The 16,938-nt window shown below is 45.3% G+C and overlaps 1 protein-coding gene across 2 annotated transcripts in view; it reads right to left on the reverse strand.

Moving 5' to 3' along the window:
* Positions 1 to 16,060, reverse strand: part of LOC126187685 (two pore potassium channel protein sup-9) — an 81,166-nt gene extending 65,106 nt beyond the window's left edge. For both annotated transcript variants that reach the window (XM_049928923.1, XM_049928924.1), the window contains exon 1: positions 15,952 to 16,060. The gene's annotated coding sequence lies outside the window, so the exon portion shown is untranslated. The remainder of the gene's footprint in view (positions 1 to 15,951) is intronic.
* Between the last annotated feature and the right edge of the window lie 878 nt (positions 16,061 to 16,938).

A 16,938-nucleotide genomic window follows, 5' to 3' on the forward strand; every position in this document is an offset into this window, starting at 1 on the left:
GATGAGGTATCGAATATATTGCTTCTCCCTACTTATACCTCCCGAGGAGATCACGAATGTAAAATTAGAGAGATTCGAGCGCGCACGGAGGCTTTCCGGCAGTCGTTCTTCCCGCGAACCACACGCGAGTGGAACAGGAAAGGGAGGCAATGACAGTGGCACGTAAAGTGCCCTCCGCCACCACCGTTGGGTGGCTTGCGGAGTATAAATGTAGATGTAGATCTTTTTCTTTATTTCGCTCTACGATTGTGGACAGCGTGTTCTGTGGTACGCTTAGGTTCAAGTTACTATACGACGTTTTATATGCCACTATTACCGTAACAATGCGGAACGACTTCTCATAGACGTTTTGTCAGCTGTTGCTTTTTTCCGAGTTTCATGTACTATCAAGTGCATTTTCTCCGAAGTTGTTCTCTCCATTATAAGGAAAACTTTCTTTGTTGTACTTACATATACATTATAATGCGGCGGCTAATATACACGTTGACTGTTGCCTACATTTACAAATATACTTCGGAGCCGTCAGTTGTGCCCGTGTACTGTGGCAGCTACTGCAGCCTCTCAGTCGCAATATAGGCAACTACAAGCGAGCTGTCAAGGGACGTGTTTCAGGGCCCCGTGTATAGAAGCTATCGCAGAGGTGACAGCACGGCTAAGCTGCACCACTCACCCCCCTTCCCCTCCCCCTCCCCCAACCACGTCTCCAGCGCACACCGTGACGCACGCCTCTCCCGCCGCCCATTGATTGCCAGCGGAGGCGGCTACCCGCAACCCGCTACACGCGACACGCGACCGCTACGCGCCTTGGCTTGCCGCACGCTGTATACGTGGTTGGACGTTCGTAAGCCTTGTATATTTATACAGAGAAGTCCAAAAATGTATCCACTATTTAAAAGTCCATAACTGGCAAACTAATTGACGGAGTTGTGTCGTCTTTGGTAGTGTAATAGTTTGTAGTTCCGGCAATCGCCACACAAGCGCTGTATCGCGTTGTTTTGCTTTGTCAGATGACAGTCGCCAGACAGTCAGTGTTTTGTTCATAGTTGCACCTAGTTACTCGAGTAAACATGGCTGGCGCAAGGCTTACATTCGATGAAAGGAAGTCAGTTCTGAAGCGGTATTTTAAGCACGAAAACGTTACTGAGGTTCAACGGCAATGGTGAAATGAGTATCAAACAGATCCACAGACACGTTTAACGATTCGTCGCATTCGAGACAAATTTGAAGACGAAGGCTTTGCTAAAGATGTATACAAACAACGATCTGGACGACCTGTAACAGTAACAAGTCCAGCTAACTCCCGTCGTGTGTTACAATTCACTCGCTCGCCACAGAAGTCTGTGAGGCAGTGTGCCCGTAAAACTGGAGTGAGTCGCTCAAGTGTTCGGCGAATTTTGAAGACAGCAAAGTGGAAGTGCTACATCCCACGATTGCTACACGCCATGAACGAGGACGACCCAGATCGTAGAATGGAGTACTGCGAGTGGTTTACTAACATGGTACGCAACGATGAAGAGTTTGCTGAGATGATTGTGTGGTCTGATGAGGCACAGTTCAAACTCAATAACACAGTAAATCGCCACGATAGCATCTACTGGGCCGCCGAAAATCCGAACGTCCATGTAGACAAAGCCGTGGATTTGCCAGGAGTAAATGTGTGGTGTGGGTTGTCTTACCGAAACTTGATTGGGCCATTCTTCTTTGACGGCACAGTTACTGGTAAGGTGTACCTTCAGAAGCTTCAGATATCCATTTTACCTGCCATCCGAGACTTGTATGGAAACGGAAGAGTTTACTTTCAACAACATGGTGCCCCAGCCCACTACCAAAATCGTGTTAGGGCGTATCTCGACGAAAACCTACCAGGAAGTTGGATAGGCCGTAGAGGTGCTGTGGAGTATCCACCACGTTCCCCAGACCTAACTCCTCTGGAATTTTACCTGTGGGGAACACTAAAGGACGTCGTTTATCGACAAAAGCCACGCACATTGGATGAACTTCGAGAATCCATCGTACATTCATGTGCAAATATCACACAGTGCAGTCGTATCATCGTGCTGCAGTTCGGCGGCATCGTTTGTGTGTGGATGTTAATGGTGACCATTTTGAACACCTACAGTGATATCTTTAAGATGGACTTTAAGCTACACTTTCACCAAAAATGAGACAACTCCGTCAATTAGTTTGCAAGTTATGGACTTTTAAACAGTAGATACATTTTTTTTGACCCCTCTGTATGTGGTGGTTATCTGTCCGCTTTATTGTCATCACTCTTCTGACTGGTCCGAATATTTCCTCCCCTCTGCCAATCTCTTCATCTCAGCGTAGCACTTGAACCCATCTTCCTCGATTATTTGTTGGATATGCTGTTCCCCTGAAGTTCCCTTGAGTGTCGTCAGGCGCCGTGAATATTCTTTAATGTCTGAACGCCTGTCCTATCATCCTGCTCCTTCTTCTTGTCAGTCTTTTCTACTTGGCCCTCCCGTCGCCTCTCTTCATTTCTTTCACACCAGTCCACCTAATTTTGAAAATCCTTCTGCCACACCTCTAGTGCTTCGATTCTTTCTTTTCTATTTTTCCCGCAGTCCACGATTATTTTCATAGAATTCTGTGTTCCAAACGTACATTCTCAGTAATTTCTTCATCAAAACATGACCAATGTTTGATACTACTATACTTCTTTCGGCCAGGAATGCCCTCTTTGCTTGTGTAAATCTGCTTTCTACATCCTCTTTGTTTCGTGCATCATGATATCAGAATTCTTCATTTCATCTCCTCCGTGGTCACCAGTTCTGCCGTTAAGTTTATATAGCTGGCCACACTTTTGCTGCTCCTCATTACCTCAGTCTTTTTTCGATTTACTCTCAATCCATATTGTGCGCTCATTATATTCATTAAATTCAACACTATCTTACTACGGTATGAAATAGGGGTTGAAAATTATTACGAAAAAATAAATAAATGTAAATGTCGTGTGACTAGGGCCTCCCGTCGGGTAGACCGTTCGCCGGGTGCAAGTCTTTCGAGTTGACGCCACTTCGGCGACTTGCGTGTCGATGGGGATGAAGTGATGATGATTAGGACAACACAACACCCAGTACTTGAGCGGAGAAAATCTCCGACCCAGCCGGGAATAGAAATTGGGCCCTTGGGATTGACATTCTGTCGCGCTGACGACTCAGCTAGCGGGGGCAGACTGTTACGAAAAATTTCGTTACATCAAAACATTTTTAACGCTAAATCTATGAAAACTGACATTTGACTTCTCGGTCAGAGGATGAAAGTCCCTGTGGAGATATCACCACAAGAACACAAAAGGCAGGATTAACAATAACCTCCGACTCCATCTGCCATACTGCCTTTTTTCATTAGGAGTAATTTCTGGAAAGGCCATACTTCTATGGCCTTAATTATCGTGAAAAGTTTAGAAGGTTTTGCTATTTATGAACTAAATCTAAAACAGCTCTTTAACAGTCATCTCGATAAATCGATTTCGTCAGAATTACATATAACAAGAAACGATTCTTTAATACATTAACTTTCAGTAATCTTATATATGTTTATAAAATTATTTCTGTTGTAATTACTAAGCAAGCGTGAGCGAAGCAGCGGTTGCTGAGCTGGTTGTTGACATCAGTTTTGTTTTCCTTCTTACGTAGTGTATATATCAACACACTCCACTGGTATTTTCTCAGTTTGCTAAATGCTCTGGATGATCAATATAACTTTGGGCCAACTGATTTCAGCATGTCTGCAACAATTCCATCTTCACCACATACTTTGTTATCTTTTAATCTTTTAATTTGTCCAGAAATTTTCACTTTGTTTCATGATTGTGAATCTGGATTGGATTTTTGAGAATTTCGAGTGGAAATATTTCTATAGACTCTGGGCGGTTTAGGAGTTTTTCAAATATTTTCAAAATTCTCTGCAGATTTCTTGGTTGTTAAATGTCAGTTGTCTATTTTCCTTTTTAAAGCAGACCTTTTGGGGCTGGCACTTAGATTCGTTTTAAATGGTGTCTTTTTTGACTGACCCCACACTGCCTTTTTGTTTGCCTTATTAATTTTGAAGTTTCTTTTCCAGTTGCAAGGAACGTGTCGCGTGCATTTTCTGATTTGTTACCAAAAGCCTTTTTTCTGGCTTTGGCTTTGTAAAGGAATTTGGTTTCCGACAGTTTTGGTTTACACTCTTAAGACCCCACAAAAAAAGGAAAAAAAAAGACTCGCCACCAAGTAATTATCCGAATGGGACGGAAATTGGTAGATGTGAAGTACGTGTACAGATAAACTGATGATATAATTTCAGACAAATTTGGTAATTTATTCAAAACAAAGACCTTCACAAATTGCGCAAGTTAATAACGCGTTGTTTCACCTCTGGCCCTTATGCAAGCAGTTAGCTGGCTTGGTTTTGAGTAATGGAGGCACTGTATGTTTTCCTGAAGGATATCATGCCTAATTCTGTCCAATTGGTGCGTTACATCGTTAAAATCCCAAGCTGATTGGATTTCCTGCCCATAATGGTCCAAACGTTCTCAGTTGGGAGCCCTTGCTGGTCAAGGTGGGGTTTGGCAAGCACGAAGACAGGCAGCAGAAACTCTCCACGTGTGCAGACCTGTGTTATCTTGCTCAAATGTAAGCCCAGGATGGGTTGCGGGATATGTATGTAGATGTAGAAGAGGTGCGTTTGCATCACGGAGAGGACCACCGTTGAACTTTCGAGAACATATATTACAACAAGAGTCCGCCAACAAATTATTTTCTCCCATGTACGTCCTATGAAATGACCACAACTAGACTAATTAGACTTAAAACGGAGGTCTCACGCGCCATTCGCGAATTGATCAGGGAAGGGAGGAAAATGTAGTAGGGCCAGAATTTGCTGTCAAGTGTAACGATTCAGTTCACGACACCCAGAGATTTATGGCTCTATATGGCATTTTTGTTTGTTTGGAGAGATGCATATGGGGCCTGAAGACGGAATAATGAAATGCTGGAACTGGTAGCCTTAAAAAAAAGTTACACAGCTGTTGGTGAATTTCGTTGACATTGACAATTACTTAACCAGTCGATGTCCCTGTCCGTGATGGATCAACAGAGATTTCTTCTACTGTTGTGACTGTTTCGTCTTTTTTCTACTGTTTTATTTACTTTTTTGGATCATCAGTCTTCTGACTGGTCTGATGCGAATCACCATAAAATCGTCACTTGTCCCCATCCCCTTCGTCTCAGAGTAGCGCCTGCACCCTACATCCTCAAGTAATTGTTGGATGTAGTGCAAAAAAAATGGGTCAAATGGCTCTGAGCACTATGGGACTTAACTTCTGAGGTCATCAGCCCCCTAGAACTTAGAACTACTTAAACCTAACTAACCTAAGGACATCACACACATCCATGTCCGAGGCAGGATTCGAACCTGCGACCGTAGCGGTCGCGCGGCTCCAGACTGAAGCGCCTAGAACCGCACGGCCACACCAGCCGGCGGTCCGCCAGCGGATGTAGTGCAATCTCTGTCTTCTCCTACACGTTTTACCCTCTAGAGCTCCTCCCATGACGCAGAAGTTATTTCCTAATGTGTTAACATATATGCTGTTATCCAATCACTTCTTCTTGTCTGTGTTTTCCGTATATTCCTATTTTCGCCGACTCTGCGGAAAAACTTCTCATCCTTTATCTTATTAGTCCACATCAGTCAACATTCTTCTACAGCGACATGTGTCAAATGCTTCAGTTCTTTTTTTAGTTTATCCTTAATGAATGATTCACAAGCATTCAGTCCCGTGCTCCAAAGGTACATTTTCCGACATTTTGTTCTAGAACTAAGCACTATGTTCGGTAGTACTCCAGGAATGCCCTCCTTCACTTGTGCTAGTCTGCTGTTCCTGTTAGCTTCGTTCGTCATCTTCAAAGGTAGCAGAAGTACTTCCTTTATTTCATGGTTACCAATTTTGATGTTTTGTTTATCGGTAATCTCATTTCTTCTTCGATAATCTCTTTCTTCGATTTACTCTCAATCTATATTCTGTACGCATTACTTTGTTCATTTCAGTCAACAGGTCCTGTAATTCTATTACATCTTCACCGAAGACAGCGATATCATTAGCGAATATCATCGTTGACATCCTATCATCCAGATTTCTAGCCCCCCCCCCCCCCCTCTTGAACCTTTATCTTATTACCATCATTGTTTTCGCGCATAGATAGAAGAATAGGGGTGAAACGCTACATCTCTGTCTCTCCGTCCGAACAGGCCTCCGAAGACCCAACGGTACCGACCGACCGCCACGCCATACTCACCTGATAGGCGTCACTGGATGTGGATATGGAGGAGCATGTGGTCAGAACACCACCCTCGCAGCCGTTGTAAGTTTTTGTGATCGGAGCTCCTACTTTTCAGCCAAGTGGCTTCTCAATTGACCTCACAAGGTCTGAGTGCACACTGCTTGCCAACAGCACTCAACTCGGACGGTCACTCTTCCAAGTGTTAGCCAAGCCCAAGAGCTTTTATCTTCGGTGATCTGATAGGAAGGGTGTTAACGTGGCGGCAAGGCCGTTGGCACATCCGTGTCTTATACCCTTTTTAATTCGAACTCTTCGTTCTTTGTCTTCCATTCCTATTGTTCCCTCTTGGTTCCGGTAGATCTTTGGTTCTTCCGTATTAATAAGTTCTATTATCTTGTAAATAATAGATTTCAGCTATCAGTCGTCCTTTTGAAATATTATTGGCAGTTCTAGATTTCAGCTATAAACTAGCCATCCTCAATGCATTATCATTTTTGACCAATGCTTGTAATGCCTGTTGGTTGGGCTTCATCCACAGTTCATTGAATAATAGATTTCAGCTATCAGCCGTCGTTTTGAAATTTTAGTGGCAGTTCTAGATTTCAGCTCGAAACTAGCCATCCTCAGTGCATTATCATTTTTGACCAATGCATGTCATGCCTGTTGGTCGGGCTGCATCCACAGTTCATTGAATACTCATTCAGTACCACTGAGGATGGCTATTTTCTAGCTGAAATCTAGAACTGCCACTAAAACTTCAAAAGGACGACTGATAGCTGAACTCTATTATTTACAAGTCAATATAACAGTCGCTGCGTGCAACAGCCTCTGAATGGAAGGTAACTTGATGAAGTTCTATCATTCTCAGTTCAGTCTTGCACCATTTAGCGTTGTCGAACGCTTTGTCTAGGTGGACAGATCTTATAAACGTGTTTTGATTTTTCTTCAGTCTTACTTCCATTATCGTCAACGGCCTTGCAGTGGTAACATCGGTTCCCGTCAGATCACCGAAGTTAAGCTCTGTCGGGTTGGGCTGGCACTTGGATGGGTGACCATTCCGTCTGCCGAGCGCTGTTGGCAAGCGGGGTGCACTCAGCCCTTGTGAGGCAAACTGAGGAGCTACTTGATTGAGAAGCAGCGGCTCCGGTCTCGGAAACTGACATACGGCCGGGAGAGCGGTGTGCTGACCACATGCTCCTCCCTACCCGCATCCAGTGACACCTGTGGGCTGAGGGTGACACGGCGGCCGGTCGGTACCTTTGGGCCTTCATGGCTCGTTCGGGAGGAGTTGAGTTGAGTTACTTCCATTATCAATCGTATCGTCAGACCTGCTCCTCTGGTGCCTCCACCTTTCTGAAAGTGAAACTAATCGTCATCTAACAAATCGCGCTTGCCAGCAACTTCGGTGCGTCGGATATAAGCTGACTGTGCGATAGTTCTCGAACATATCAGCCGTTGTTAACTTAGGGTTCCGCGGATGACATTTCTCCAGTCTCTTAGATTCTAGCCGGCCGATATGACCGAGCGGTTCTAGGCGCTTCAGTCCGGAACCGCGCTGCTGCTACGGTCGCAGGTTCGAATCCTGCCTCGGGCATGGATGTGTGTGATGTTCTTAGGTTAATTAGGTATAAATAATTCTAAGTCTAGGGGGCTGATGACCTCAGATGTTAAGTCCTATAGCACTTAGAGCCATTTGAACCATCTGAATCTTAGATTTTACACGCCAACTTTAATAGACGTTTAATTGCCACTTCCCTCAATGATTTTAGAAATTCCGAAGAAATTGTGCCCTCCACCTTGTAAGCTAACAAATCTTCCAAACGTCTGTCAAGCTCTGGCTGCGATAGCGGACCCCCTCTGCCTTCTAAATCAAATTCCATTCCATCTTCTATCGATTCAGCACACAGCTCCTCCGCTTCGTAGGAGCCTCCAATGTATTTTTTCTGGCTGTACGCTCAATCATCTGCTTTTAAGAGCGCAATTCCTCCTGCCTGTCAATGATGACATCTTTGCTTTTAATTTCACCGAAGATTGCTTTCACTTTTGGGTATGCTTAATCTATCTTTCTGGTGAACATTTTGATTTGTTCATATTTTCCTCAGCCATTTCCCTTACCTTCCCTGCTCTTCCCGTTTATTTAATTTCTGACTGAGATGTATTGTTTTAATTTTTTTTTCAGGTGTGTGTTTGTACATCCTTCCTTCGTGTATCAACTGAAGTATCTCTACTTTTACCCTCAGGTTTCTTCGCAGTTGGCTTTCTTCTACCTGTATTTGTCTGTCCAACTTTTGTGATTGCCCTTTTTAAAACTATTCATTCCTTGTCAAATGCACTGCCTATTGGTGTATTCTTTACTGCAGTATCTCCAGACACAGGTAACTTCAAATACATATCATCATTCCCCAATATTTCGAAAACTCAGTTTTTTCCACGTTGATTCTTGCTCACTATTCTCTTAAAGTATAATCTACTCTGCCGGTCGGGGTGACCGAGCGGTTCTAGGCGCTACAGTCTGGAAGTCTGGAAGCGAGCGTCCGCTACGGACGCAGGTTCGAATCCTGCCTCGGGCATGGATGTGTGTGATGTCCTTAGGTTAGTTAGGTTTAAGTATTTCTAAGTTCTAGGGGACTGATGACCTCAGAAGTTAAGTCCAATAGTGCTCAGAGCCATTTTTTTATAATCTACTCTTCATCTTTACTTAATTGTGGGCAGAGTATATATCTGCTCATGTGTAAGCCTTGCAGTCCAATATCTTACTTCTGAATCTCTATCTGACCATCTTGTCTCCACGTGATTTTCACATATACCTCCTTCTCTTGTGATTTTTCAACAGTACCTTTGCTATCACTAGCTGAAATTTGTTGCAGTACTCTATTAATCTTCCTGTTTTCTCATTCGTATTACAGAACCCATATTCCCCGCTGACATCGTCTTCAATTACTTCCCCTGTCACATTCCTTTGCATACGGTAATGAGTTAATCGCTCGGTGCCCTTATATATTTTGTCCCTCTCTCTCTCTTCACCTTCTGCTAGTGAAGTCGATATGTATACATGAATAATCGTTGTTGGCCTTGGTTATCTGCCGATTTTGATGACAATGATCCTATCACCCACTTATTAAATGTAACTCACTCTTTGACATATCCTCCAATTCAGAACGATTCCTACTCCTGTAGCTCTGATGGTAGAGCACTTGCCCGCGAAAGGCAAAGGTCCCGAGTTCGAGTCTGGGTCGGGCACACAGTTTTAATCTGCCAGAAAGTTTCATATCAGCGCACACTTCGCTGCAGAGTGAAAATCTCATTCTGGATTCCTACTCCTGTTGTACAATTTTCTGCTGTTTTTGATACTATCCACATTATTTTGAACATAAATCTTTTTCTGTTTTCCATTCCACTTCTCTGAGCTCCAATATATCTAGATTGAGTCTTTGCATTTCCATTTCCAGGTTTTATAGCTTCTCTAGCACATCCAAATCTGTAATATTCTACGCTCCGATATGTATTTATTCTTCCGTCGGTTATCAACACTTTTCTCATAGTCACTCCACATCCCCTCTTCAAATGGGTCAAATGGCTCTGAGCACTATGGGACTTAACATCTGATGTCATCAGTCCCCTAGAACTTAGAACTACTTAAAACTGACTAACCTGAGGTTCAAATGGTTCAAATGGCTCTGAGCACTATGGGACTTAACTTCTGAGGTGAACAGTCCCCTAGAACTTAGAACTACTTTAACCTAACTAACCTAAGGACATCACACACATCCATGCCCGAGGCAGGATTCGAACCTGCGACCGTAGCGATAACTAACCGAAGGACATCACACACATCCATGCCCAAGTCATGATTCGAATCCGCGACCGTTGCAGTCGCGCGGTTCCAGACTGAAGCGCCTAGAACCGCTCGGCCACAATGGCCAGCAATCCCCCCTTTCCCCCTCTTTGTCTGTCCCCTCCCGAAGATCCAAATGGGAGAATACCCCGATGGGTGAATGATCTGTTGGGGAATAATCTGTTGGGGAATAATCTGGAATCTTTTTCCAATGGAGACAGCATCATGACACTTTTTCACCCTCGGGTCACGTGTCCTGAGGACACACTTCATATATACACTCCTGGAAATTGAAATAAGAACACCGTGAATTCATTGTCCCAGGAAGGGGAAACTTTATTGACACATTCCTGGGGTCAGATACATCACATGATCACACTGACAGAACCACAGGCACATAGACACAGGCAACAGAGCATGCACAATGTCGGCACTAGTACAGTGTATATCCACCTTTCGCAGCAATGCAGGCTGCTATTCTCCCATGGAGACGATCGTAGAGATTCTGGATGTAGTCCTGTGGAACGGCTTGCCATGCCATTTCCACCTGGCGCCTCAGTTGGACCAGCGTTCGTGCTGGACGTGCAGACCGCGTGAGACGACACTTCATCCAGTCCCAAACATGCTCAATGGGGGACAGATCCGGAGATCTTGCTGGCCAGGGTAGTTGACTTACACCTTCTAGAGCACGTTGGCTGGCACGGGATACATGCGGACGTGCATTGTCCTGTTGGAACAGCAAGTTCCCTTGCCGGTCTAGGAATGGTAGAACGATGGGTTCGATGACGGTTTGGATGTACCGTGCACTATTCAGTGTCCCCTCGACGATCACCAGTGGTGTACGGCCAGTGTAGGAGATCGCTCCCCACACCATGATGCCGGGTGTTGGCCCTGTGTGCCTCCGAGTACTATGGGACTTAACTTCTAAGGTCACCAGTCCCCTAGAACTTAGAACTACTTAAACCTAACTAACCTAAGGACATCACACACATCCATGCCCGAGGCAGGATTCGAACCTGCGACCGGAGCGGTCGAGCGGTTCCAGACTGTAGCGCCTAGAACCGCTTGGCCACTCCGGCTGGCAAAGCCCTGTGTGCCTCGGTCGTATGCAGTCCTGATTGTGGCGCTCACCTGCACGGCGCCAAACACGCATACGACCATCATTGGCACCAAGGCAGAAGCGACTCTCATCGCTGAAGACGACACGTCTCCATTCGTCCCTCCATTCACGCCTGTCGCGACACCACTGGAGGCGGGCTGCACGATGTTGGGGCGTGAGCGGAAGACGGCCTAACGGTGTGCGGGACCGTAGCCCAGCTTCATGGAGACGGTTGCGAATGGTCCTCGCCGATACCCCAGGAGCAACAGTGTCCCTAATTTGCTGGGAAGTGGCGGTGCGGTCCCCTACGGCACTGCGTAGGATCCTACGGTCTTGGCGTGCATCCGTGCGTCGCTGTGGTCCGGTCCCAGGTCGACGGGCACGTGCACCTTCCGCCGACCACTGGCGACAACATCGATGTACTGTGGAGACCTCACGCCCCACGTGTTGAGCAATTCGGCGGTACGTCCACCCGGCCTCCCGCATGCCCACTATACGCCCTCGCTCAAAGTCCGTCAACTGCACATACGGTTCACGTCCACGCTGTCGCGGCATGCTACCAGTGTTAAAGACTGCGATGGAGCTCCGTATGCCACGGCAAACTGGCTGACACTGACGGCGGCGGTGCACAAATGCTGCGCAGCTAGCGCCATTCGACGGCCAACACCGCGGTTCCTGTTGTGTCCGCTGTGCCGTGCGTGTGATCATTGCTTGTACAGCCCTCTCGCAGTGTCCGGAGCAAGTATGGTGGGTCTGACACACCGGTGCCAATGTGTTCTTTTTTCCATTTCCAGGAGTGTATTTAATCCAATGGTTTCCATTATCCTCATGTCATTGATCACTACTGATTCTTCCTCGTTTTAGGGACAGTTTCCATCCCAAGGACAGGAGGGTACCTTGAACCTCTTTCTGATCCTCCAACCTCCTTAACAAGGCCGTTGCCAGAACCCAGACGATTCCTTATGGCAGGAATCCTAGTGATATTGCTGGTAATTTTTATTTAAAATTTTAGCAGTGGCTGAGACCGAAAGCTGGTATATAATAAGAAACTCTACACCTAGATCACGGTGCGAGTGCCAGTAGCGAGAAGACAACTGAAAAATCGTCCGTTAAGTACCGAGCAGTTTAGTCGGCTCCTATCTGCGGGACGTTTACTATTAATGACAGTAGCAAAAACGTTCGCCCCTGGTAGCTGAGTGATCAGCGCGACAGAATGTCAATCCTATGGGCCCGGGTTCGATTCCGGCTGGATCAGAGATTTTCTCCGCTCAGGGACTGTGTGTTGTGTTGTCATCATCATCATCATTTCATCCCCATCGACGCGCAAGTCGCCGAAGTGGCGTCAACTTGAAAGATTAGCACCCGGCGAACGGTCTACCCGACGGGGGGCCCCTAGTCACACGACATTTCAGTAGCAAAAAGTCTTATATTTAAAATGGTGAACTGAGTGATCCTATTTACCTACTCAATGTGCTAGGCAGGGTTTTAGCAAACTGGTATCGAAAAATAAATCTGTGATAGGAAGGACTGTCTGGTAGTCGTCAACGGAAGCCCCTTTGATGGAACTGTCCGATAATGTTGTCTCCAAGTAGTGTCAACTTTATGACGAAACATGTAGTTAATACACCTCCTCTACCGACACCGATAGCGGCTAAGTATCTGTAGGATACAGACAACTTCTGTGGTTAAGGGGGAGGGGGGGACGAAAACTGCCTCTCTTCTTCAGATTTTTCTTTCTGTGTCCTCTGACGTCTCTTTGAGACCATCCCTATCAACTGGGTGGCGTTCGGCTGTGTACAGTGCCTCTGGTCTTATGACTGGACAACAGTGTCTTAGCTTTGGGCTAAACTACACGAACTGCTTGTCGCGGAAACCTTTAGTCTGGCATTACGTCACTTCCATCTTGTTCATCCTACATTTACAGGCTCAGTCGTTCCGTCCAGTCTCCTGAGTGAACATCCGTGCCCGCCTCATTTTTTTCCGTCATGTACAACTACCTCTCTGGGCGCTGATAAGAAATTATTTATAAACTCTGTTTTCTCAAAGGAGGTTTGGAGGCACGTATGCGTTACTTATTTATTTTACAAATCTAAAACAGTTCGTATTACATTTCTAACGATATTCATATGTCAGGATGTCCACAGTCAAACTCAATTTATACTTTCGTCCTGTCATAAGAATATGTTGCGATGCAAGTCGTAATACGTTTTTATATTCTTTAACAGAGCTACATCTACACATACTCCTCGAAACCTGCTGTAAAGTGTATGGCGGAGCATACATCGTACAGACATCATTTTTCAGTCCTGTTCCATTCGCGTATAGCGTGAGGGGAAGATGACTGTCTGTGCGGCAATGTACGTGCGCTAATCATTGCAGTCGTACATTCACGAGCCCTACGGGAGACGACATGGCGGCAGTAGAATGGTGTCTAAGTCTTTCTCGAATACACGCTCTCTATTTTTACCCAACACGATTCTGTGAGATCATCCATGATGCGACTTAACAGCTCAACTCTTCTGTGCCATTCTTCAGTTTTAAGCTAATACCACAATAAGTGTTCTAGGGGTCGTGGTGGCTAGCTGTTGTACTACTATTACCGAGCCATCGACTGGAGAAAGTGTAGTTCAGGTGCTGCCTCATATGTATGGCAGAATGTGAAGGGTCTCCAAAAGGCTCTAATACACCACACTGCCAGATCCATAATATAGTGTTGTGCAAAACTTACGGACGAAAGTAACTATTGCATGATGCGTCACTGCTAAGTAAGATAGCTCGATGAAACTTGGACCACACATACATGGTGAAACTTCCCCTTTAAAAATTAAGAATGACTGTGCTTTTAAACTTCTACGTTATTTGATTTTCAAACAGCTGAGCAAAACTGAACGTACTCAGACATTTCTCTCTTTACTTATTCTGATCATCACTAAACTGACACACAATATTTTTTAGGGCAACGCAATCTGACTTTCAAAAATCCCTACAAAAGAATGGCCCTGACTAACGATAACCTATACCCTTCATGAATCACTTACCTCACAAAAATCTTCGTTACTCGGACTACTGCAATACAGCGAGCGCCAATACTGCCAGCTAAATGAAAGATTCTAACTACTGAAGGCGCTAACTACTGATAGGCATAGTTAGCAGATGAAAGATTTTGATAGAGAACGAGCCGGCCGGAGTGGCCGTGCGGTTCTAGGCGCTACAGTCTGGAACCGCGAGACCGCTACGGTCGCAGGTTCGAATCCTGCCTCGGGCATGGATTTGTGTGATGTCCTTAGGTTAGTTAGGTTTAAGTAGTTCTAAGTTCTAGGGGACTGATGGACTGATGACCTCAGAAGTTGAGTCCCATAGTGCTCAGAGCCATTTGAACCATTTGATAGAGAACGAACAATGTGTTTACCTTAAAGTGTTCAAAAGTCATAATAATGGTTCAAATTGCTCTGAGCACTATGGGACTTAACATCTCAGGTCACCAGTCCCCCAGAACTTAGAACTACTTAAACCTAACTAACCTAAGGACATCACACACATCCATGCCTGAGGCAGGATTCGAACCTGCGACCGTAGCGGTCGCGCGGTTCCAGACTGAAGCGCCTAGAACCGCTCGGCCATAGCGGCCGGCAAGCAGTTAATTCCATAAATTATCTGGGAGTAGGCATTAGGAGTGATTTAAAATGGAATGACAATATAAAATTAATCGTCGGTGAAGCAGATGCCAGACTGAGATTCATTGGAAGAATCCTAAGGAAATGCAATCCGAAAACAAATGAAGTAGGTTACAGTACACTTGTTCGCCCACTTGAATACTGCTCACGGGTGTGGGACCCGTGCCAGATAGGGATGATAGAAGAGATAGAGAAGATCCAACGGAGAGCAGCGCACTTCGTTACAGGATCGTTTAATAATCGCGAATGCATTACGGATTTGATAGATAAATTCCAGTGGAAGACTCTGCAAGAGAGACGCTCAATATCTAGGTACGGGCTTTTGTTGAAATTTCGAGAACATAACTTCACTGAGGCGTCAAGCAGTATATTGCTCCCTCCCATGTATATCTCGCGAAGAGACCATGAGGATAAAATCAGAGAGATCAGAGCCCACACAGAGGCATACCGACAATCTTTCTTTCCATGAATGAACAATACGAGACTGGAATAGAAGGGAGAACAGATAGAGGTACTCGCAGTACCCTCCGCCACACACCGTCAGGTGGCTTGCGGAGTATGGATGCAGATGTAGCAGTTCGTACCACGTATCATCCATATTTCATTGAATAGTATTACTCGGCAATGAAACACCACGCGAAAGTTACTTCCGTTGTTAACTTTTGAACACAATTGTATTTAACGACTAAGCCTTACATGAATAATAATTCCAATTCTTAGATGTGGAAATATACGAGATCGGGACTCATTAACGTTTGATTCCTTATGGTGCACATTAACTAGTACGGGACCTGCCAAGTCACATGCTTTTTTTTTTTTTTTTTTAATTCAGTGGCTGAGGAAATCCTCAGCTACACGTTGCGAAATGATCTCCAAGGCATCTATTTCAGTAATACTTAACGAATGGATATAGAAATTTTATGTTAGATCTTCAGAAACCGTAAGCGCAACCACTAAGTATGAAGTATAAATTGAACTGGATCTTTAGCTGCGTATACTAGAACTGAATGAGACATTTTTTTACAGTAAATAAGAAAAGCGTAGTAACGTCACACTCACCGGCGGCTCAGTGCGAACTGCCGTGCAGTGTCAGTCTGCCGGGGCGAGCGGCAGCAGCAGAGGCAGCCTGTCCCTGTCTTCGCCGCTGTCGCCGGTGCTCGAGTGTCAGCCCGGCCGCAGCCGCAGCCAGGGACTAGATATGAGCTGGCGCAAGTATCGATCCGGATGCTGGCACTCGGAGCGTGCGCACGCAGGACCCGTGGCGCCGCGCGCGGCCGACTGACAAACTAATACCTGCAGGCTATACGGAAATATAAAAGCTGTATGGAAACGGAATCATATATTTTAAGCATTATACTGTTCTCACCATTTATTATGTTATCGTCAACCAGTTATCAATTTAGTCATTCCTACTCTACAGTTTATATTCATTCTTTGTCAGTATAAGTTAGATAGGAGCTGACGCAAGTATCGATCCGGATGCTGGCAGACGCAGGGTGCGGCCGCTAGACCCGTGGCGCCGCGCGCGGCCGACTGACACACTACTACCTGCAGGCTATATGGAAATATAAAAGCTATCTGGAGTCGGAATCATATATTCTAAATATTATACTGTTCTCACCATTTATTACGTCATCGTCATCCAGTCATCAATTTAGTCATGCCTACTCTACAATTTACATTCATCCTTTGTCAGTATAAGTTAGATAGGAGGTGACGCAAGTATCGATCCGGATGCTGGCAGACGGAGGGTGCACACCCTACACCCGTGGCGCCGCGTGCGGCCAACTGCCACACTACTACCTGCTGGCCCCCGGTTTGGCACCTGTTCCGAGATTTACCTGTAATTCCTCAGCAACCACTGATGTGCACCCTAAATAAAAGCGGCATCTGCAAAAAGCAATTAATACGCAGTGATAAACGTATTTGCAACTACAATAATGCTTCCACAGCAACTATACCAACATGGGTTTTAAGGAAAATAAAAGCTATATGGAACTGGAATCATATATTCTAAGCATTGTACTGTTCTCACCATTTACTATG

The sequence above is a fragment of the Schistocerca cancellata genome, chromosome 5, assembly GCF_023864275.1.
Source record: "Schistocerca cancellata isolate TAMUIC-IGC-003103 chromosome 5, iqSchCanc2.1, whole genome shotgun sequence".
Classification (NCBI taxonomy): domain Eukaryota; kingdom Metazoa; phylum Arthropoda; class Insecta; order Orthoptera; family Acrididae; genus Schistocerca; species Schistocerca cancellata.